General features: G+C 36.6%; 1 protein-coding gene across 10 annotated transcripts in view; it reads left to right on the top strand.

Annotated features, from left to right (window-relative positions):
• TBC1D5 (TBC1 domain family member 5) overlaps window positions 1-22,466 on the top strand; it is a 536,588-nt gene that overhangs the window by 231,922 nt on the left and 282,200 nt on the right. The window contains exon 1 of one of the 10 annotated variants that reach the window (XM_042999063.1): window positions 19,332-19,758. The exons of the other annotated variants lie outside the window; for them this stretch is intronic. The gene's annotated coding sequence lies outside the window, so the exon portion shown is untranslated. Of the gene's footprint in view, window positions 1-19,331; window positions 19,759-22,466 lie in introns of those variants that run through there. 10 annotated transcript variants of the gene reach the window in all.

The following is a 22,466-nucleotide window of genomic DNA, read 5'->3' as shown; positions in this document are numbered from 1 at the left end:
TCAGTTGCATCCTTATACACTAATAATGAAGCAACAGAAAGACAAATAAAGAAACTGATCCCATTCACAATTGCATCAAGAAGCATAAAATACCTAGGAATGAATCTAACCAAAGATGTACAAGATCTGTATGCTGAAAACTATAGAAAGCTTATGAAGGAAATTGAAGAAGATATAAAGAAATGGAGAAACATTCCGTGCTCATGGATTGGAAGAATAAATATTGTCAAAATGTCAATACTACCCAAAGCTATCTACACATTCAATGCAATCCCAATCAAAATTGCACCAGCATTCTTCTTGAAACTAGAACAAGCAATCCTAAAATTCATATGGAACCACAAAAGGCCCCGAATAGCCAAAGTAATTTTGAAGAAGAAGACCAAAGCAGGAGGCATCACAATCCCAGACGTTAGCCTCTACTATAAAGCTGTAATCATCAAGACAGCATGGTATTGGCACAAAAACAGACACATAGACCAGTGGAATAGAATAGAAGCCCCAGAACTAGACCCACAAACGTATGGCCAACTCATCTTTGACAAAGCAGGAAAGAACATCCAATGGAAAAAAGACAGTCTCTTTAACAAATGGTGCTGGGAGAACTGGACAGCAACATGCAGAAGATTGAAACTAGACCACTTTCTCACACCATTCACAAAAATAAACTCAAAATGGATAAAGGACCTGAATGTGAGACAGGAAACCATCAAAACCCTAGAGGAGAAAGCAGGAAAAGACCTCTGACCTCACCCATAGCAATTTCTTACTTGACACATCCCCAAAGGCAAGGGAATTAAAAGCAAAAATTAACTACTGGGACCTTATGAAGATAAAAAGCTTCTGCACAGCAAAGGAAATAACCAACAAAACTAAAAGGCAACCAACGGAACGGGAAAAGATATTTGCAAATGACATATCGGACAAAGGGCTAGTATCCAAAATCTATAAAGAGCTCACCAAACTCCACACCTGAAAAACAAATAACCCAGTGAAGAAATGGGCAGAAAACATGAATAGACGCTTCTCTAAAAAAGACATCCAGATGACCAACAGGCACATGAAAAGATGCTCAACGTTGCTCCTCATCAGGGAAATACAAATCAAAACCACACTCAGCTATCACCTCACGCCAGTCAGAATGGCCAAAATGAACAAATCAGAGACTATAGATGCTGGAGAGGATGTGGAGAAACGGGAACCCTCTTGCACTGTTGGTGGGAATGCAAACTGGTGCAGCCACCCTGGAAAACAGTGTGGAGGTTCCTCAAAAAATTAAAAATAGACCTACCCTATGACCCAGCAATCGCACTGCTAGGAATTTACCCAAGGGATACAGGAGTACTGATGCATAGGGGCACTTGTACCCCAATGTTTATAGCAGCACTCTCAACAATAGCCAAATTATGGAAAGAGCCTAAATGTCCATCAACTGATGAATGGATAAAAAAATTGTGGTTTATATATACAATGGACCACTACGTGGCAATGAGAAAGAATGAAATATGGCCCTTTGTAGCAACATGGATGGAACTGGAGAGTGTTAAGCTCAGTGAAATAAGCCATACAAAGAAAGATAGATACCATATGGTTTCACTCTTATGTGGCTCCTGAGAAACTTAACAGAAACCCATGGGGGAGGGGAAGGAAAAAAAAAAAAGAGGTTAGAGTGGAAGAGAACCAAAGCATAAGAGACACTTAAAAACTGAGAACAAACTGAGGGTTGATGGGGGGTGGGAGGGAGAGGAGGGTGGGTGACGGGTACTGAGGAGGGCACCTTTTGGGATGAGCACTGGGTGTTGTATGGAAACCAATTTGACAATAAACTTCATATATTGGGAAAAAAATAAAAATAATAAAAATTTAAAAAAAGGAGGGGCGCCTGGGTGGCTCAGTCGATTAAGTGTCTCACTACGGTTCAGGTCATGATCTCGCTGTTTGTGAGTTCAAGCCCCACATTGGGCTCTGTGCTGACAGCTCAGAGACTGGAGCCTGCTTCGGATTCTGTGTCTCTCTCTCTCTGCTCCTTCTGTCTCTCAAAACTGAATAAAAGTTTAAAAAATGTAAAAAAAAAAAATAGGGAATTCGGTTAACACAAGTAGGTTACAATGCAGTAAATAACATTTTAAAATCAAATGATATTATGAATACATATACTTGATATCATCTTAGTGTCATGTTTTTTAAAAAGGCTATTTGTATAGTACTATTATTTGTGTACTTTTCCTAGATATTTTGGAAATGCTAGGAATGAGGAAAGCAAAGTAGATTCTTCCATTTTTTTAATACTTTTGATTCTTCCTGTAATGTCTGTTTTTTTTTTTTAGCTTATTGCTTAGCCAAACTTTTTTAAATCACTATTTGAGCATAAGAGGACAAGAATATTAACACTGATAACATTTCATTGCATTCTAATATTTTAGTCCTGCTATTAAAACACTTTTCCAGTACACTGTGAGAATAGAATTATTTGTAATTTTTATGTAATTTATGTACTAAACATATGTCTCTTCTAATACCTAATCTTATGGACTACAGTTTAATTTAGTTGTCACTTGGGTAGTATGATCACCTAGAAGGGGAGAGGTAGGCTTCATGTTCTCCTGTTCCCTCTGAGTTATGGTGCCCATTGAATTCAGTTTGGTAACCCTTGCAATGATATGTCAGTAGTATGAGATAGTCACACTGCAAAAATGATAAGCTGTCTTTCTCACACAAGTCCATGTTACAAAAATTGATTTTATTTTTAAGTCAGATTTCTCCTGTTAGTGTAGAAGCCCTTGTGATACTATTACATACTTATATATCCTTTAAGTCATATGCCATGTAAAGTACCTTGCTGCAATACCAGTTTAGAATTATCTGCAGAGATAAAAGTACACTGCAATATATTCCATTTCTGTTTCTTAATAACAAAACATCTTAGCACATACTATCCCTTAATGCCACCACTTCTATTGTATTCTGCTATATGTTACATGTAGTGTTTTTACTTTATTTTTGATTAGTAATATAGTTAGTATTTCTTTTTTAAAAAATTTTTTTTAACGTTTATTTATTATTCAGAGACAGAGCGTGAGCATGAGCATGGGAGGGGCTGAGAGATGGGGAGACACAGAATCTGAAGCAGGCTCCGGGCTCTGAGCTGTCAGCACAGAACCCGACGCAGGGCTTGAACTCACAAACCAAGAGATCATGACCTGAGCAGAAGTCAGATGCTTAACCGACTGAGCCACCCAGGCGCCCCATACTTAATGTTTTCTAAGGGATTGAAAGAATGCAGAAATAGTTACTCATTACCCAGTTACTCTATGTTAGGAAGACTTTCTGCCTAAAGTAACATTTTGAGTTGAAGAAAATAGTTTTGAATAGTCAAGTTTTGTAGTACAGATTAAAGAAGTCCCTGAATCGTGATTGAGGGGAAAAATAAAATGATAGTAAAGAAATGCGATAATGGAGTAAATGAATAAAATATGTTTTAGTATAAACTGGAGGAAGGTCCTGAAAGTTTTTGACTAATGTGGCAAATTATGAAGCTAGGGCTCAGTTCAAAGTGTGGGGAGATACTTGACTGGAGGGGGATGCGATTTTTATAGCTACATTTCAGATTGATTGTGAAGGGTAAGGTGGAACCAAAATAAAGTGATTAACTAAAATTTTTAATATAAAACATTGATTCTTTTATTTCAGTATACTTCTTTTTCTGTACAGTAAGTTATGTCCTAATAAAAATTAAAGAGCAAGTTGCATTTGGAAGATCAGGTCATCGTAACTCATTGACATTAGGCCACATAACTGAATAATGTCTTCCTTCAGTGAAATACATCAAATGAGATCAACAATTATGACTCATAAACATGCCTCGCAGGCATAAAACAGCAGGGAATTAGCATGTGAGGCTGATAAATATGCATGTAAATAAGCTCCCAAAGGAATAACATGGGTTTGATTGATAGGTTTAGAATTGGAACATATGTAAACCCCTTTATTCCTCATTCTGGTGTAGCTAAGTAAAGATGCGTTTTACTTGTTAAAAAGTTTCAATAACTTTGTAAATCTTAATGCCACATCTGTTTTTTTTGTTGTTGTTGTTGTTGGTTTTTTTTGTATGTCACTTGTAAGATTAATTGAATTGTCTGCAGGCTGGATGGCCCTCACATACAATAAATGGCGGAACATGCGAACGAGTGGCTGTGCATCTGGGGCTAGAAATGGGGGAACAGTCTTCAGGAAATCTCTTATTTTTACATTGCAAAATGATCTACAGTTTTTGAAGATAAAGATGTGACCTAGCAGTTAACTCTGACTCTCTAAATATACTCTTTCTGTATTTAGCTCCTAAAATTAAATTTGTTTCTTCATTCATTTCATACTGCTACTCTGATAGTCTTCAAGGAAAATGTGTCTTTTGGGGCACCTGGATGGTTCAGTTGGTTAAGCATCAGACTTAGGCTCAGGTCATGATCTCACGGTTCATGAGTTCAAGCCCCACGTCCACCTCTTTGCCTACAGCTTTGAGCCTGGAGCCAGCTTCGAATTCTGTGTCTCCCTCTCTCTGCCCCTCCCCTGCTCACATATTCTCTCTCTCTCTCTCTCTCTCTCTCTCTGTTGCTCGCTCTCTCTCTCTCAAAAATAAATAAACATTTAAAAAATACAAAAAAATAAATTGTATCTTTTTAAAATACTTTTTCAGTTCTTGATACCTATGCTTTTTCTGGCCCTTCCAAGTCAATACTCATAAACTATTGTGGAACTGTATTAGAAGGCACATGCTTAAACAATAATCAGATATCGGGAGCCTCAAGTTTTGTGCCCATGCTTCTTAATCGTAGATGACTTTGGGAACTATTAATTCCTTCCTTTAGGCTCAAGTCATTTCAGGTAAATGGAAGGAGAAATGTGGCTTTTGATTTCCTGGTGTAGAGTCATAAGCATTATTGCTGTGGAGGGTTCAGAGATTTTGCTAACTAAAGACATTATGGGATCATTTAGTGCCCACGTCTGTAAGGGAAGAGCTTTCCTGTCTCCCTCTAGTAATAAACAAGTGAATAAGAAGCAACATTAGCTTAATTCCATGAAAGACCTTTTGGTTTCAAAGGAATCATATTTTGGTTTGGTGAGATGTGACTGGATTCTCTACAGCCTACATCCATCATTCTACAGACCATTGTTGATATAAATACCGGGCTTTCTGAGTTCTGCAGCCATGTTCTAGATGCTTGGGATACATCAGTGAACAAAACAAGGATCTTTACCCTCATGGAGCTTGTCTTCTAGAAGAGGGAGAAAGTAAATAACAAGCATAATAAAGAATTAAGATAAATAGGGTTTTAGAAAATGGTAATTGCTTTGGAAAAAATGAACATTGTAGTTTAAGGGCATTGACAGTGTATGTATGAGTCAGGAGGCTGCAGAATTAAATAGCAAGGTAGATCTAATGAGGAAAAGTCTTTTTTTGAGCGAAGACTTAGAGGAGATGAAGGAACGAGGAATATTGGAGGCAAATGCCATCCAAGCTGAGGAAATAGCAAGTGCAAAGGTCCTAACATAGGAGCTGCCAAGCTGTTCTGCAAGTCCAGTGAAGACAGCAGGATGAGAGTTAATAACCCTTCGTTCTAACCCTCAGTGGGTGTTAGACTCCTCAAGTGTGACGAAATGACCATTTGCTTAATCCAGCTTGGCTGAACTGCCATCTGCAATGGTCTTGTTGCTAAGTGCCTCAGAACTTTGTTTATTCTTTCCTGTAGGCCTTTTGCATTAATCCTTTGCATTTTGGCACTTCATTTATTTTGTGCATTCTATTCAAAATTTGTACCTCCATTCCAACGTTATTTTTTCTTGACTTGGTTTCTGTCTTCACCTTAATACAGTGAAATTGAGTTAGAGGCGAGGGCAGGATTTTCTATACTGTAGAAGAAAGAACTATTGGAAAAAAGTAGATTGAGTTACGGGATACAGAGTTCAGAATCTGAAAGTAAGAAAAACCAGGCAAATCAGTTGTTAAGTTATAAGGGATTTAGGTCCAAGGTCCACAAAGTACATGTTATAGTGAATCAGTTGGGAATGGTACTCCATCCCCCCTTGCCTCTTCCTCCCCCACCCCCAAGCATTTGGAAACAGAGAAGGGAAGGTTGTGTGTGTGTGTGTGTGTGTGTGTGTGTGTGTAAGGGTTGTCATGGTAACTAGGAAAACTTCACTGGCATTTAGTGGGTAAGTGCTAAAATGCTTGTTACTGCCCTAAACAGTTTCACATAAGGAAGAAATATTTTGCCCCAAAAGTCTACAGCTATGCCACTGAGAAACGCAGCAAAAATACTGAGTACCAGGCTAGTCCAAGCTAGCAAGAGAGTCCTAGAGACCTGGAGAAGGCAGTTTTCTGGAAGACTAAAGACTATGTTGTGGGTCAATAAGGGCAGCAAGGGGAGTTTCCTGTCTTAATGGCCTAGAAACTCTGTGATGAGTTCATGCTAATTGCCATTGTAGGGAACAAAGACTTCTAGATAAAGATATGTGTTTGTGTGTACACATTTAAGACTGAGCTCAGCATCAGACGCTGTTAACCTCACCCTTAAATATGACCACATGGTTACACATCAGAATTTCATGTTATGGTGATCTGGTATTGGTTAACAAAGTCATCTTTGGGAATACATTTTTAAATACTTAATTGGCTGGTTTCAGAATTCTAATCATTTCAAACTGGACATTGCGTTCTTAAACTTGCAAAGTTGTTTTTAAAAGACTTCATGGCAAATATTCCTGTACAAATTCTCTTGAAAATGAGAATTTTATAATTTCCAAGAAAACTCAGAAATGAATATTGGCTATAGGTACCTTTTCTGGGTTATCTTAGGAATAAAACAGTCTTACATGCCAAAATGTCTGATCACTTAGAAATAAAATTATATGGAAAGGGGAGAAATAATTTTTTGAAAAAGAAAATTTTGGACAAGCATCAGGTCTCTTGTCTGTTTTGCACACTTCTGGATCCCCAGCACCAGGATACAAACACGAAATGATTATTTGTAATGAAGTGAATGAAATACCCTCTTGTCTGTTTTGCACACTTCTGGATCCCCAGCACCAGGATACAAACACGAAATGATTATTTGTAATGAAGTGAATGAAATACCCTTGAGATAGAGCCTTGAGTTCCTGACCAGGACAAAAGGTTTAACACTACAGATGCATAATTCTCATCCTTTAATGAAAGAAAAAGGACCCATTTCTACGAAAGTACTTCTTGGTATTAACTTCAAAAGAAATTAATCAAATTGACACTTATGTAATAATTATTGATTTTAGGTAAAGATTATTAGTATATTCTAAAGAAAACGTGTAAGTATTCTTAAAACTTTGCTAATTATTAATGATTCTGTAGTCTTTAGTAGTAGTAACTTCCTGGATCTATACCCTGTTGGCCACCTGTATCCCAGAGGAGGAGGCAGTGCAGAAGGCATATACAGCGTGTTTGTAATGAAACCTAGATTGAACAGGGACCATGTAACTGTGCCTTCAGTGTCGGCAGGGAAGAAACTGATTGGCTCAGAAGGGCTGGCAGAAGCTGGACCCTAACTAGGTGGATTTTGGAGTCAGCATCATAAAATCAGAAAGGCACTGAACAACTGGATGAAGGATCAGGCCTAGAATAATAACAATAAAGCATACTATTCGGTGTGAATTTTATCTGTGGCAAAGCAAAGTATTTATAGTCATTAAGATTTTGAAGGGAGAAAGGTAAGGATGGATTTTTAAAAAGCAAGAGTGGATAAATGGAAATCACTCCTGTCCTACCCATTATTAATACTTAAATATGAGTAACACAGAATATCTTCTTTTTAGTATTATTTTTTTATTTTAGAAAATACTAAATATTTGTCAGGGCTTTCAGAAATTCAGTTTTAAAATTCAGTCTTCTGCATATGGTTTTCATTATAAGTTTTTGTTTTTGTTTTTTGTTTTTTTTTTTTTACTAAAGATGTCTTCCTTACAAGTTTATTTGGAGGGGGGAGGGAGACAAAGAGAGGGAGGGAGGGAGAATCCCAAGTAGGTTCTGCACCTTCAATGCAGAGCCCAATGCCAGGCTCAAACTCAGGAATCGTGAGATCATGACCTGAGCTGGAATCAAGAGTTGGACGTTTAACTGACTGAGGCACCCAGGCATCCCTTTATTATAAACTTTTAAACTGCTTTGTGATAATATTTACAATCCTGTTATTTTTCAGTAATTTAATTATTCCTATTGAAGATGGACTACTTTAGTTCCTTTGATGACAAAAAAAATTAATAAGGACATAATCCCTAAAAAATTCTAATTCTTAGGAAAGGGACTAAGTCAGTATTATTCCTATAGGAATCTCTTGTCCAGTGATGTAACTTCATCCAAGGAGAAACAAAAAATCCTTAAAGGAGATGATGACTAGCTTATGTATTAGATCACAGCCTCCCAACCTACATTATCCTCTGAACCAACAAACTATCTAAAATCCTCATAACTGTTTTCTGGAGCTAGGGAAAAGAAAAGCTAAGTAAGTAGAGGAGAGAATTGGAAATGAGGTAATTAAAAAAAAAAAAAGTTTGCCTGCACATTGCCTTAGATGAGTTTTCTTGCACTTTGGCTGTTTTAACTACTTAAACAGTAGTTAGGAGTTCAGGAGCCTATGGTACAGATATTTCTTATATTTGGTTTATTCATCTGTTTGCTCAACTAAATTATTTGTTCTTTGAAAGCAGAGGTTTTGTGTTTCATCCCTGAATTCCCCTAGGCACATAGGAGAAGCTCACTAAGTTTTTACTAAATGAACTGACTCAGATGTTTTAGCTAGCAAACATGCTTACGGCAAGGCAGTAGCATTTCATCATGATATGAGAGTACTGATTTGTATTCTCACTGGGACCTGTACTTCCACTGATGTGGGCTATAGGGATGCTTATAGCAGAGCCAAAATATTTCTCAAGAAGCAATCCATGTGAGAAATATGTACTGTGTTGATACTTCAGAGTTTTGTGCTACAAAAGATAGCAAGGATCTGGAAAGTATAAAAAGAAAATGCAGTCAGTTGTCTGTATCAATTGTGAAGCAACTCAGGTCTGTATAACATCTGATTTGAAGTTATCTGATTGAAGTTACATCATCTCATCCCCCCCCCCCACCTCCCTTCTGATTTGAAGTTACGTTATCTCTTAATGGACCAACCAGAAGGAATTGGCTAAAAATATGTTGCCCCAGGAATTGCCCTGCTTAATTGACTTTGGCATTTACCTTGTGTACACTTGAAGGTGGCTCCCACAAAGAAAGATTTGAATTTGGGTACATTCGATACTGAGTTTTTACTCTCAATAGTGTAACTATTGGTCCATGGTTTCTTCAAATATTTCTCAAGTTATGATAATGTAACCATATGATCTATTTGGAGGATGAGATACATATTTCTGTTGGCCAAAGCAGGGAGGTTAGGTATCAGTTTATCCACATCTATAAAGTGTACAATATATTGAAAGTAAGTTTATGTTTGTGGGGTGGAGAGTGGAGTGAGCCAGTTTCTTTTTCTGAGCATGAAGTATGATTTAAAAGTCAACAATCAAGTTTTATGTCTTAGCACATTGCTTTCTGCAGCTAGTAGAATGACTCCTTTCAAATCTTTTCCCCCTTCACAAAAAACTCCCTCTTTGACATTAGAGAACAAAAGTTCTTTGCTGTGGCCACCAAAGCCTTTTTTTTTTTTTCTCTTACCTCATGTAAGAAAGTAAGTACCCTTACTTTCAGGGGGTAAGGTTGCTCAAGGTATTTATTACTTTGCTGATCTAGACTAGGAATGGACAGTTTTGTTTGTTTGTTTCTTTGTTCTGTAAATGGCCAGATAGTAAATAGTGTAAGCATTGAGGGCCGTCTGGTCTATAGCAACAACTCAACTTAGTCCTTGTAACACAAAAGTTGTTAGCCACAGAAAACATGTAAATCAGTGGATATGGCTGTGTTTCAATAAATTTTATTTATGATGACTAAAATTTGAATGTCATATAATTTTCATTATATGTTGCAAAATATCCTTCTTACGATTTTTTTTTAAATCTGAAAATACAGAAAGCATTCTTTTTTAAAATTTTTTATTTAAATTTCTTAAAAGTTTTAAAATTCCAGTTAGTTACCATACAGTGTAATATTAGTTTCAGGTGTACAATTTTGTGATTCAACACTTACATACAAAACCTGGTGCTCATTGCAACAAGTACCCTCCTTAGCCCCCATCACTTATTTAACCCATCCCCCCCACCTCCCTTCTGGTAACCATCAGTTTGTTCTCTATAGTTAAGGGTGTGTTTCTTGGTTTGCCCCTCTCTCTTTTTCCCCATGCTTGTTTGTTTTGTTTCTTAAATTCCACATGTGAGTGAAATCATATGGTATTTGTCTTTCTCTGACTGTTTTAATTTCGCTTATTAGCACAATGCTCTGTAGCTCCATCCACATTGTTGCAGATGGCAAGATTCCATTCTTTTTTTGTGGCTGAGTAATATTCCATTGTGGGTGTGGGTATGTGTGCATACATACACCCCCCCCACACACACACACCACATCTTCTTTATCCATTTATCTATGGATGGACACTTGGGCTGTTTCTGTAGTTTGGCTATCGTAGATGCTGCTGCTATAAACATTGGGGTGCATGTATCCCTTTGAATTAGTATTTTTGTTTTCTTTGGGTAAATACCTAGTAGTGCAAAATTGCTAGATCATAGGGTAGTTCTATTTTTAACTTTTTGAGGAACTACCATACTCGGTACTGTTTTCCAGAATGGCTACACCAGTTTGCATTGCATAAAACCTTTCTTACCTCATAGGCCATAACAAAACAGCTGTAATTTCTGGACCCCGGATCTAGACTTGTTGGAAGAATTATTGGTTTTGCTTGCTTGAAAGCTTCTTTTTTTCTCAATATAATTTTTGATGATATCTGTTAGTATCCTGAAGGAAACCAAATTATTTACCCTAAATAGCTTAAGTTTTTAAAGTAGGTTTCTTGCACTCTGTGGTAGTGTTCCATCTATTCCTTTTTATTAAGGTGAGTTCATTCTGTTTGTTTGGTGCTGGAAATACTAAAGTGAAGGAGAGAAGGGAAGTAAAGTGAAGGTCCAAGCAATTTATAATCTAGTGAGAAAAGAATCTCATTTAAAATGTACCCTGTACATGTAAAATATAAGGAGCGGTGAAGCCGAAGGTAGCAGACAGGAATGCACAGCCTGTTGAGAAGGGGCTTATCTAGGACTGAGTGGAGCATAGATTTCTTGTTGTTGATGGCAAGAGATGAGGGAATAATAATTGGCACGTTGTAGAATGGATTACAAAACTGAGATGGAGCCAAGCAAATTAGAAGACTAGGCACCAGTTAGTTGGGAGCTGTTTCAGTCAGGTATGAATGAGATGACGAGGCTGTCATGAAGGGACAAGAAGTAGTGGAGGCCAGGTGAGCGTTTTCTTTAGAGCCATAGTAAGCAAATGACAACTAATATTAGAAATTTGGCCAGGGTTCCTAGGATCTGAAAGATGTAAATGAAATATGTGGGTAATGAGGGAAATTAATTTACCACCTCCATCCTCTTCTCCCATTTATTAGGAAAGAGCAGAACTGACTACTTCAAGAATGAGTAAACAGTCAAAAAAAGATCAAAATATTCAGTAGTACAAAACAAGGGGAGCGCTGTTCTTAGGGGACAGAGAAAATACGCATTTGTGGAAATGATTCAAATCTAGGAAAAACAAGTACATTTTATTGAAATATGCTTTAAATTTTCAATAAATGTGCATATTCTTTTACACTTGATCTTAGCCAAAAGGCCGAGAAGCGATGTGTGCATATTCTTTTGAAACAAAGTGTGTAAGATGGTAGTTAAAAGACAGGTGAAAAGAATTCTGGCTGAGAATATAGGAAAAGATGAAGAAGGGTATGAATAAGAATTATAAGAAATTTCAATTCAATAGCTGAAGTGAAACATCTATTAGAAGCAGTAAAGAGCATAATCAATAAAGCAGAAATTCAAAGTATAGATAGGACAGATTTCGAGGACTGTATAAATTGAGGTGATGGATATGATTAGAACCAATGTCGCTAATATGGAACATTGAGATTATAGAAAGGAGATTGTGGAAGATAGGAGACCTCTTCATAAGGACCTTTGATTCTTTGGGAATTTAGATTTGAATTAGTAATCAGGTGAAACAAATCACATACATACACACATACATTTACAACTGTGAGCCCTTGACTTATGTCTTACCTTGATAAACATTTATGTGATGATTATTCTCATAGTTTGTTTTAGAACTATTGAGAGAGAAAATGAAAGCAGATATTGAATCTTCTGGGAAGTAGCAGTCTATGGATTAGGTTATGAAGCCAGGGAAAGGAGTGTGGTAGCTTTGCAAATAACAGTGTAAACAACTTTATTTATTTATTCATTTATTTTTTAATGTTTATGTATTTTTGAGAGAAAGGGAGTGTGTGTGCATGGGAGCAGGGGAGGGGCGGAGGGAGAGGGGGGGATAGAAGATCTGAAGGGAGCTCTCTGCTGACTCAGAGTGCCTGATGTGGGGCTTGAACTCACCAACTGTGAGATCATGACTAGAGCCAAAGTCCAAAGCTTAACCAACCAAGCCACCCAGGTGCTCCTGTGAACAATGTAAACAACTTTGAAACATTGTGTGCAAAGAATCATCACAACTCCATAACTATTAGATATAGAGGTAAAAGAGTGAAAGCTTCTAAGTCTGGGATTTGAGAGAAGTCTGTAGTACATGCATAAGAACATATTAACAAAACCTGTTGGAAATGTAAAGAAAGGAGACTTTCATCAAAACAGAGGTAGATTGTGCGTGTGTGTGTGTGTGTGTAAAGAAAACATGAACAATTATCCTAACCAAATATGAAGTTGAACTGTGTTTGCATTATTGCTTTGGTATTAACATACTTAATTCACACCATAAACTACAAATACTTCTAGTTATACTGCGTTGTCCTCTACTGTACTTGAATAAACCTACTGTAGAATTTTACTTTTTGTGCTTTATTTGCAAGTTAACATTTTAATAATTATCATAAATAGTTACCTGATTTGCATATTCTGGTTCATAATCCAACTGTTCTGTGGATCAACCACAGTTCTCTTATTATTCATGCCAAGACTTCTATATTAGTCTGAAAATCTATCCTAGACTGCATTTCTGTTTCCAGTTTTCTGAGCTTTTTATAACTCTTAAGTATAGTGCTTTTTTAATCAAAAGATTGAATCATGCATGTGGTAGTATAATAATCTTTCTGACCCACTATTATATGGAAGCTAATTTTTATTATATGTAGTATTTTTTTAAACTTTTATAGCTCTATGAGCTTGATATTCAAGTGGTATTTAAGTGATCCATTATCATTTGTCCTTTCAGAATATATACTGAAATGAAAAATAGTTGGCCATGCATACTAAGAACTGAAAAATTTAGAAAATGTTATTTTTTGAGAATCAAATTATAAAATAGATAAAAAAAAAGATATAAAATAGATATGCTTAGGAGTGGTCATATTAGAGGGGCAGAATGAGAGACCAGATTAAGAACTTGGCTGTTATGTAACTAATGATACTAAAATACCTAGAGAAACTTAATCTGTGAGAAGTAGGGTCTGCTGGAAATGGAAAGAAGGAAATATTGGTAATAACCATTTGAGCATTAGCTATAGAAGGAGCAATTGTTTTGGAAAACCACAGTGTTCTCAACAAGTATCTCCAAAGATGTAGAGGAATCAATGTGTCAAGTTGCAAGAAGCCATTAAAACTAGAGTCTTCTAACCCCCTTTTACTATTGTATTTTTTTTTATCAATTTACATTCCGAAACGTTAACTCTCTAGGTAGTTTTTCTTACATGGAGAGACTGTACTGGTTAGACTTCCACAAATATCTGATTTTTATCATAGATCTTATTTTTTTGGCTCCATATAATGCATTCATTTATTGGCATATATACTTTAATTTCTTATATGAACAGAATTGGCTAGAAGTACCTGACTACTAACATCTGATGTACTGAAGAAGTCAGCCTTTAGGATTTAAAACTGAGTACTTACCACCAGAGTGCTAGAGGTACAAATGTGAAATAGATAACATTCCATGAAGGCTAGTTAACTTTAACCCCAGGTGATATATTCCTGCTATATAATGTCATATAATCTGGTATATCCTGCTAGATTTTCTTTTATCCTGTCCTTGTCTGCTTTTGCTATGAATTTATGGGATCAATATTGCAAGGAAAACTCTATTTTTTTCTGAGGCATCGATCATGCCTTCAGTTCCTCTGTTACCTGTGAATAGCGATTCTTATTCATTTATCCATGCCTTAACATTCTCCTTAAATACATGTAACTGCAGGTTAATGATAAAGTGTGCTGTATGGTATTCTTTTTAATATTTGAACTATTCTCTATAAGCAAGTAGTATAGAGATAAATCTTTATCTTACTCCTATCTATATTCTCTACAGTGCCGCACAAAGTGTTTTAAGTCATTTGAATCAGACCACAATATATCTAAACCTAGCTACAAATAAATGTAATCATGAAATATTTTTCTCTGACCTAAATGTACTCACCCTTAAGGTAGACATTGGGTCATCTTGTCTTGGTAGGGAGTTTGGTATGGCAGACATTAGTTAGCTGCCAACTTTGGCAGAAGGAAAGCATTAGTTTCTGTCCCAATGCCTGCCACATAGTAAGCATTAGCTGAACATTTGATGGATGAGTGAACTTACGTGGAAAGTTATATGGTAAACTTTGAAAACCATAATACATGAAGTTAAATGAAAATAGGATGGCTTCTGGTTTCTGATCAGAGATGCGGAGAGTTGGAAAAAAACTCAGTCCCAGTTTTAAAATAAAAAGGTGGACAAACAACAAGTTCACAGCTTTTCTTTAACCCATTGAGTGCTGAAATGGCAGGGCAGTGAATCTAGGCTCAGAATCTAAGGAGAGATACTCTTTTTTTGCAGAGAGAAGCAAAGTACAAGTACTGATTTACCTGGGCAAGACACAATCAGACACTCACAGAAAGAATTCAGCTAAAATGATTGTTGAATTGGTGGAGACCAAGTGTGTACTGGTGAGGAAAGGTGAAACTCCTCGTGGGCACAAAAATAGGAGGACCCCAAACTCCTATGTAGATTTTTCTTCATGAACCCCATCAGCCAATAAAAGAAAATCTCCCCTTGGTGAAGGACTGGAGGATGACTACAGCAGCCACTGCAGGAGGAACAATAAACTCCACCTGGACTCCTCTTCCCCTTTTCTGTTATATAACAAAGCCATATTCTGTTGGGAGAGGTGCAACAATTATTGTTGCCTTAGGACACTGGTGGAATCTCTTTGTAACTGTGGGATTGGAACAAGAGGAAAAACTCTCAAGCCCTAGGGGAGGGGCAGGAATATCTATAGGAACCAGAACTATACCAAGGGAGAGGAAGGACTAAAAAGGCATATACATGAGATCAGGGACACAGTGCTTAACTAAGACTAAGTCTTGATCAGAAGATCAAAGAACACTCTCCCCTATTTTTTACTCCCTGCTGCCAGGATAGCAAGTGTCAAATAGTAAGTAACTTACAAGAGACAGATCTTTTCTGAGCACAAAGCCTTAGAACTAAGTGTGGAGCAGTTAGAAGAATGAAAAAAATATTCTTATGGCAAACTGAATTCCCCATCCCCAACACAAGGTATCACTGTAGAAACTTGTGGTCTGTGGTGCATTAGGTGTGGCCATAGCAATGACAGACTTCAAACCTAGCTTAACTCCTAGTTAACATTAATTCAAACCCCTGTGCTAAAAGGCCTGATGGAAATGTATACTCATTTCGAAGCCTAAAATTGCCTTAGTCTTTACTATCATACACATGATGACAGTAATACATAAGATCTTTAATAAAATTTACAAAGCATATGAAAAAACAAGAAAATATATATATATACTTCGAAGAGACAAAGCAATCATCAAAACTAGACATAACAGTGACACATGTTAAAACTGTGTCACAAGGTATTTTTGAGTAACTAGGAATTACATGTTAAAAGCTCTTGTGGAAAACCTGGACAGCATGTAAGGTCAGGTGGTTAATTTCAGCAGAGATAGTGTTGAAAAATATATCAAAAATTGAGTGGAAATCCTAGAAATGTTTCTAAGGTATTTTTTTAAATTAAAAAAATTTTTTTAATGTTTATTTATTTTGAGAGAGAGACATACACACAGAATCTAAAGCAGGCTTCAGTCTCTGAGCTGTTAACACAGAGCCTGACATGGGGCTCGAACTCATGAACTATGAGATCATGACTGGAGCTGAAGTCAGAGGCTTAACTGTAAAGTCTATTTATTTACTTTGAGACAGAGAGAGAGAGGGGCGGGGGGATGCATGTGGGGGAGGAACAGAGAAAGATGAAGAGAAAGAATCCTAAGCAGACTGGGCACTGACAGTGTGTAGCCTAACGTGGGGCTTGAACTTATGAACCATTAGATCATGTCCTGAGCCGAGATCAAGAGTTAGATGCTTAACTGACTGAGCCATCCAGGTGCCCTTGGAAATCATAGAAATTTAAAACACAGGGTGGTCTGGGTGGTTCAGTCGGTTAAGTGTCCAACTTTGGCTCAGGTCATGATCTCACTGTTCGTGGGTTCTAGCCCCGTGTCCGGTTCTTTGCCAACAGCTCGGAACCTGGATCCTGCTTCAGATTCTGTGTCTCCCTCTCTTTCTCTCTGTCACTCCCTGGTCACACTCTGTCTGTCTGCCTCTCTCAAAAAAAAAAAAAAAAAAAAAAAAAAAAATTAAAGAGAATTAAATTTAAAAAAGAAATTTAAAACACAGTAACAGAGATGGAGAATGCCTGTGACAGGATCATAAGTAGAATTGACACAGACAAAAAAGAACCAGCAAATGGGAAGATACATCAACAGAAATTACCCAAATTGAAACACAATGAGAAGTAAGAATTAAATAAACACCCAAGAACCATGAGACAATATCAAATGGTACATGTAATTGGAATCCCATAAGAAGGGAGGTAGAGAAGAAATATTTGAAAAAATAATGGCCAATAATTTTTCCAAATTAATGATAGACACTAAACTACAGATCCAAGAAGCTCAGACAACATTAAGTGGAATAATACAGAAAATAAAAATAATTTTAAAATGTAGTCATATTCAGACATAAAAACAAACAAAAATTCTTAAAGGTAACCAGAAAAAAATTTATTGATATAGCAATAATAGAAAGCTAATACAAAAATGCAGAGTAAGAACTAGGTAAGAATTAGAGCAGATTTCTCTTCAGAAAACATGGAAGCCGGAAGATCATAGAGTGACAACTTTAACGTTGCTGAAGGTGGGGAAAAACTTGTGAAACCAGAATTCTATACCTAATAGAAATATCTTTCAAAAAAATGAAGTGATAAAGTTTTTTTTAGATAAGCAAAACCATGGGGATTTTTTTATTAGCAGACAACGCTGTAAGGAATGGTAAAGGAGCATTGTCAGGCAGAAAGTACATGACAGGGCAAAGGCACTTGGATCTGTACAAAGGAAAGAGCATTGGAAGTAGAGTAAATGGAGGTAAAAATTTTTTCCTTATTTTAATTGCTCAAAAATGTGACTGTATAAAGCAAAAATAGTAGCAATATATAGTGTTTATAGCATATGTAAAAGTAAAATACATGGTAACAGTAGTACAAAAGATTAGAGAGAAGAATTGGGAATATACTGTTGTAAGGTTCTGACACTACACATGACTATGTAATGCTGCTTGTAGATTCTGATTAATTAAATATTATATGGTAAGCCTAGAGCAGGGGTCAGGAAACATTTTCTTAAAGGATAATATAATTTATATTTAACCACTTGTGTTATGATCTCAGTTGCAACTACTCAGCTCTTCCATCATAGTATATAAACAAATGGTCAAGTTTTAATAAAAATTCACAGAAACAGTTTACTGGCCCATAGGCCGTGGTTTTTCAGTCCCTACTCTAGAGCATCCATTAAATAAAAATGTAATACAGAGGCATAAATGATAATTCAGTAGGGGAGTTCAAATAGAATCATAAAATATCCTCAACTCCAAAGAAGGCATAAAATGAGGGAAAAAGACAATAGATGGAACAGATAGACAACAGATCTTTGAATTCATCTATAGCAATACACATTAATATGAGTAGTCTAAACACACCAGTTAAAAGGCAAAGATTGTCAGAAATATTTTTGAAAGACAGAAGCAATTATATGCTGTCTACAAGATACTTTAAATAAAAAGATGTGGTAGGCTGAATAAAATCCCCACCCCACCCCCAATATTTCTATACTCTAATCTCCAAAACCTGTGAATATGTTATCTAACATGGATGTTTTTAAAGGTTACACATGTTTAGATCAGAAAGGTGTTAGGGATTTTCTGGTTAGGCCCAGTCTAATCCCGAGTCCCTAATGGCTTAGAACCCTTACAACTGCAGTTAGAGAAAAGCAACAATAGAAGGCGTGGGAGAGAAAGTGTGAAAGGGACTAGGTCCATTGCTGCAGCTTTGAAGATGGAGGAAGGCAGGGAATTTGGGTGGCCTCTAGAAGGTGGGAACAGCTCTCTACTTACAGGTTTTAAGGGATTGGGGACCTCAGTTCCTGGGGAATTGACTTATTTGAACAACTGAGTAAGAAAACAGATTTTCCTTAGAGCTTCTAATAAGGTATAGAGCCTTGCCCACACCTTAATTTTAGCCCAATGAGACCTGTATTAGAATTCTGACCTACAGAACTGTTAAGATAATGTATTTGTGTTATTTCAAACTTCTAAGCTTGCGATTGTTTGCTATGGCAACAATGGAAAACTAACACAGATGACTTAGGTCAAAAGTAAAAGGGTGGAGAAAGATACATCATGAAAACACTTAACAAGTGGGCTAGAGTAACTGTTAATATCAAACTAAGTAGACTTCAGAACAAGGATTATTATAAGGGACAAAAAGAGACATTGCGTATTATGTCTGGCCTATTTCTGTTTGCTAATGTTTTTGAGGTTCAGCCATGTTGTAGGCATGTATTAGTACTGTGTTCCTTTTTTTTCCCCCCCAGCTGAATAGTATTCCACTGTGTGGATATTCATTTTCTGTTTATTCAGTGGTTAATGCATATTTATGTGGCTTCAGGTTTGGGATTGTCATAACAATTTTGCTATACGCATTTGAACACAGATCTTAATGTATACATATGTTTTCTATTCATTTTTGTTGGATAGATTCTCGGAGAATTGTTGGGTCATATAGTAAATTTATTAACTTTTGAAGAAACTAGCATACTGTTTTCCAAAGTGGCTGCAGTATTTTATATTCATAGTAGCAATGTATGAGGGCTACAGTTTTCTCCACACCATCACCATTTTCTTTTTGTTTATCGCTACTTTTGGGGCGGGATTTAGCCATTGTTACCATTGTTCTAGTCTATGGGAAAGAAAGGAAGCTAATGTAGGGCATCAGATTTTTTTTTTTTTTTTTTTTTTATCACTCGTGCCTCCACATTGTGAAATATAGTCTGTAGCTGGGTTGCCATATGCCCAACAAAAAGGGGGAAACAGATTTGGGGCAACAGTCAGTATTCTGTAATACTTAAATACAGAATATCTAATTCACAAAATGTAGCTGTTCATCTTTCAGGCACTGACTTTCATCACGTTACAGTTCTATATGGATGTCTAGGGTGAGCAGCAGTAGGAATATATTTACTTATTGGTGGTTTATAATATGCTGTAATGCTGTGAAAATCAACTATTGTTTAAAATTCTGTGCAGCCATTGAAGGTTGTTTTACAGTAGTATTAAACATATATTGTATGCAAATTTTAGAATATATAGTGCATTTCATTAAAAATTTAAAGAAATCTGTCAAAATATTAACAACAGACTTATAGGCGGCTTTTCATTTTCTTCCTTATATGAATCTGCACTTGAAAGTTTTCCACAGAATCATGTATGAGTTTTGTAATCTTTATCAATTTGTATTAATTTAGTAACTTTGTTAGTACTTTTCCCTCACCCTATTTAGTTTTGTATCTTAAAGCAGCCAGGGAAAGAGTTATGCACGAAGATATATACCATAGTGTTACTAAGAATTAGGTAACTACTTTAAATACAGAAATATCCAGTGATAGGAGAATGGTTAAATAAATATAAAACATTCATTGATTACTATATGTTATGCAGCCATTTAAAAATTTGTTGTAAATAGTTTGTTTTTTTTAAATTTTTTTTTTAACATTTATTTATTATTGAGAGACAGAGAGACACAGAGCATGAGCAAGGGAGGGGGAGAGAGAGGGGGAGACACAGAATCTGAAGCAGGCTCCAGGCTATGAGCTGTCAGCACAGAGCCCGAAGCGGGGCTCCAACCCATAGACTGTGAGATCATGACCTGAGCCGAAGTTAGACGCTCAACCGACTGAGCCACCCAGGCGCCCCAATAGTTTTTAAAATAATATGGGAGAAGTGTTTACACTTGTAATACACGAAATAATAAAACACAAAATTGTTTGTATAGTGTGTGATTTCAACTTTACAGAAAAAAAGAGAAAATATTTCCCCCCATGTAATTATAGTGTAGGTGGTTTTTCCTTTATTTCTTTCCTTCTTTTTTTTTTTTCAAAATCTTTTTTGCTGGTCTTTATCTTAATAATTTCTCTCAATGTGTACAAGTTTTTAAGGTATATGTATTTTTAATGGAAAAATGAAATATATCTAAGAAATGAAAGAAAAGTTGAATGTGGGAAGGAATGAGATTAATTTCCACATTCTGTTGTAATCTTATTCTTCATTTAGATAATTCTTACATTTGTTCTTTATGCTGCAACTGTATTTGAATACAGAGGGAGCTTTCTAGTTCATTGACTTGTTCTTCTGTCAGCTCTATGTTGATTTTGAGCCCATCTATTGATTTTTTTTTAAATTTCAGATACTGTACTTTATAGTTTAAAATTTTTAATTTCATTCTTTTTAATAGTTTCTTTTTCTTTTTTCTTTTACTGTGGATGTCTGTCTTTCAAGAGTGTGCTTCTTGGCAAAAAGTTATATAGTAGGTTCTTTAAATCTTTGTTGATTCCAGCATCTAAATTATCTCGGGGTTAATTATATGGTGAAAATTTGCCAGAATTTCCTCATTCTTGATATATCAAGTAATTTTGGATTGTGTCGTGAACATTTTGAGTATTTCATTTCAAAACTCTAGATCTTGTTAAGTCCCCCCAGAGAAATCTTTTTTTGTTTGTTTGTTTCTTTTCTCCTTTCTTTCTTCCCTTTTTCTTTCCTCTCCCACCCCTCCTCCGGCAGCCAACACAATTAGGTTCATACTACAAGTTTGGCCTTACTTTCTGTGGTGGTGATGGTGGTTTCAGTGTCAGTTTTTATTTTATTTTATTTTATTTTATTTTATTTTATTTTATTATTTGTTTTTAATGTTTATTTTTGACAGAGAGAGAGAGTGTGCGCAGGCGCCAGCAAGAACTTGAGGGAGGCCGAGTGGGGGAGGGGCAGAGGGAGGGAGACACAGAATCCGAAACAGGCTCCAGGCTCTGAGCTGTTAGCACAGAGCCCGATGCGAGGCTCAAACCCACAAACAGCAAGATCATGACCTGAGCCAAAGTCAGAGGCTCAACCAGCTGAGCCACCCAGGCGCCCCTATGTCAATTCAGTTTTTAAAGTCTTTTCTGTGCTTTTGAGTCCTCCTTGCATGTCACCCCCAGGGGTTAGTTTGGGACTACAGTAGTAGTTTATGTCATAGATTAATTTTTAGAGTTTTTGCTGTGCTTCTTTGGGTATGTTTTGAGCATACATAGCTTCGAGGTGAATCTAGGGTTTTTGTCAGTTCATACACAGAAGTAGAGAATCCCCTGACCCGCTGTATTCTTCTCTAGGATAACCCCACACCCTCTGCCTTGTTCTGTCAGAGCTTTGCTTCTCATGCTATCGCATGGTTCCACCAAATGGGCCCACTTTGTCACAAAATGGTGAGAGAAAGAGAAAGAAAAAATGATGGAGTTCCCCACTCACTGTGCACGCAGTAGGGTCTTCCTTTTTTAGTGTTCTATCTGAAAAGATAGCTTTGTCCCTCTGGGTCTTATGTGCACCCCTCACTGCTACCACCTACCCCCAGGGCAGTGTAGTTCTTCAATTAGACCTGGCCTTGTTGCAAGGTTGGAAGTGAAAGAAGGGAAAAGAAAAGAGGATTCTTTTCTCAGTCCCAGAAAAATGGGATTGGAATTTTTGCTCTTGGTGCCTGTTACTTAGTTCAGCCTGATGGGAGCTCAAAGCTGGGACATGAAGGAAAAAAACCCCAAAGCACTCAACACCACTCTTTGAGTCCTTGTCCAATATTCCTGCTAGTGTTTACATTTCAGAGTCCTCAAGAAGTTGTTTT

This window comes from Panthera tigris, chromosome C2, assembly GCF_018350195.1.
Source record: "Panthera tigris isolate Pti1 chromosome C2, P.tigris_Pti1_mat1.1, whole genome shotgun sequence".
Lineage (NCBI taxonomy): Eukaryota > Metazoa > Chordata > Mammalia > Carnivora > Felidae > Panthera > Panthera tigris.
Note: the sequence above shows the minus strand (reverse complement) of the source record. Positions and strands in the feature narration are given on the sequence as shown.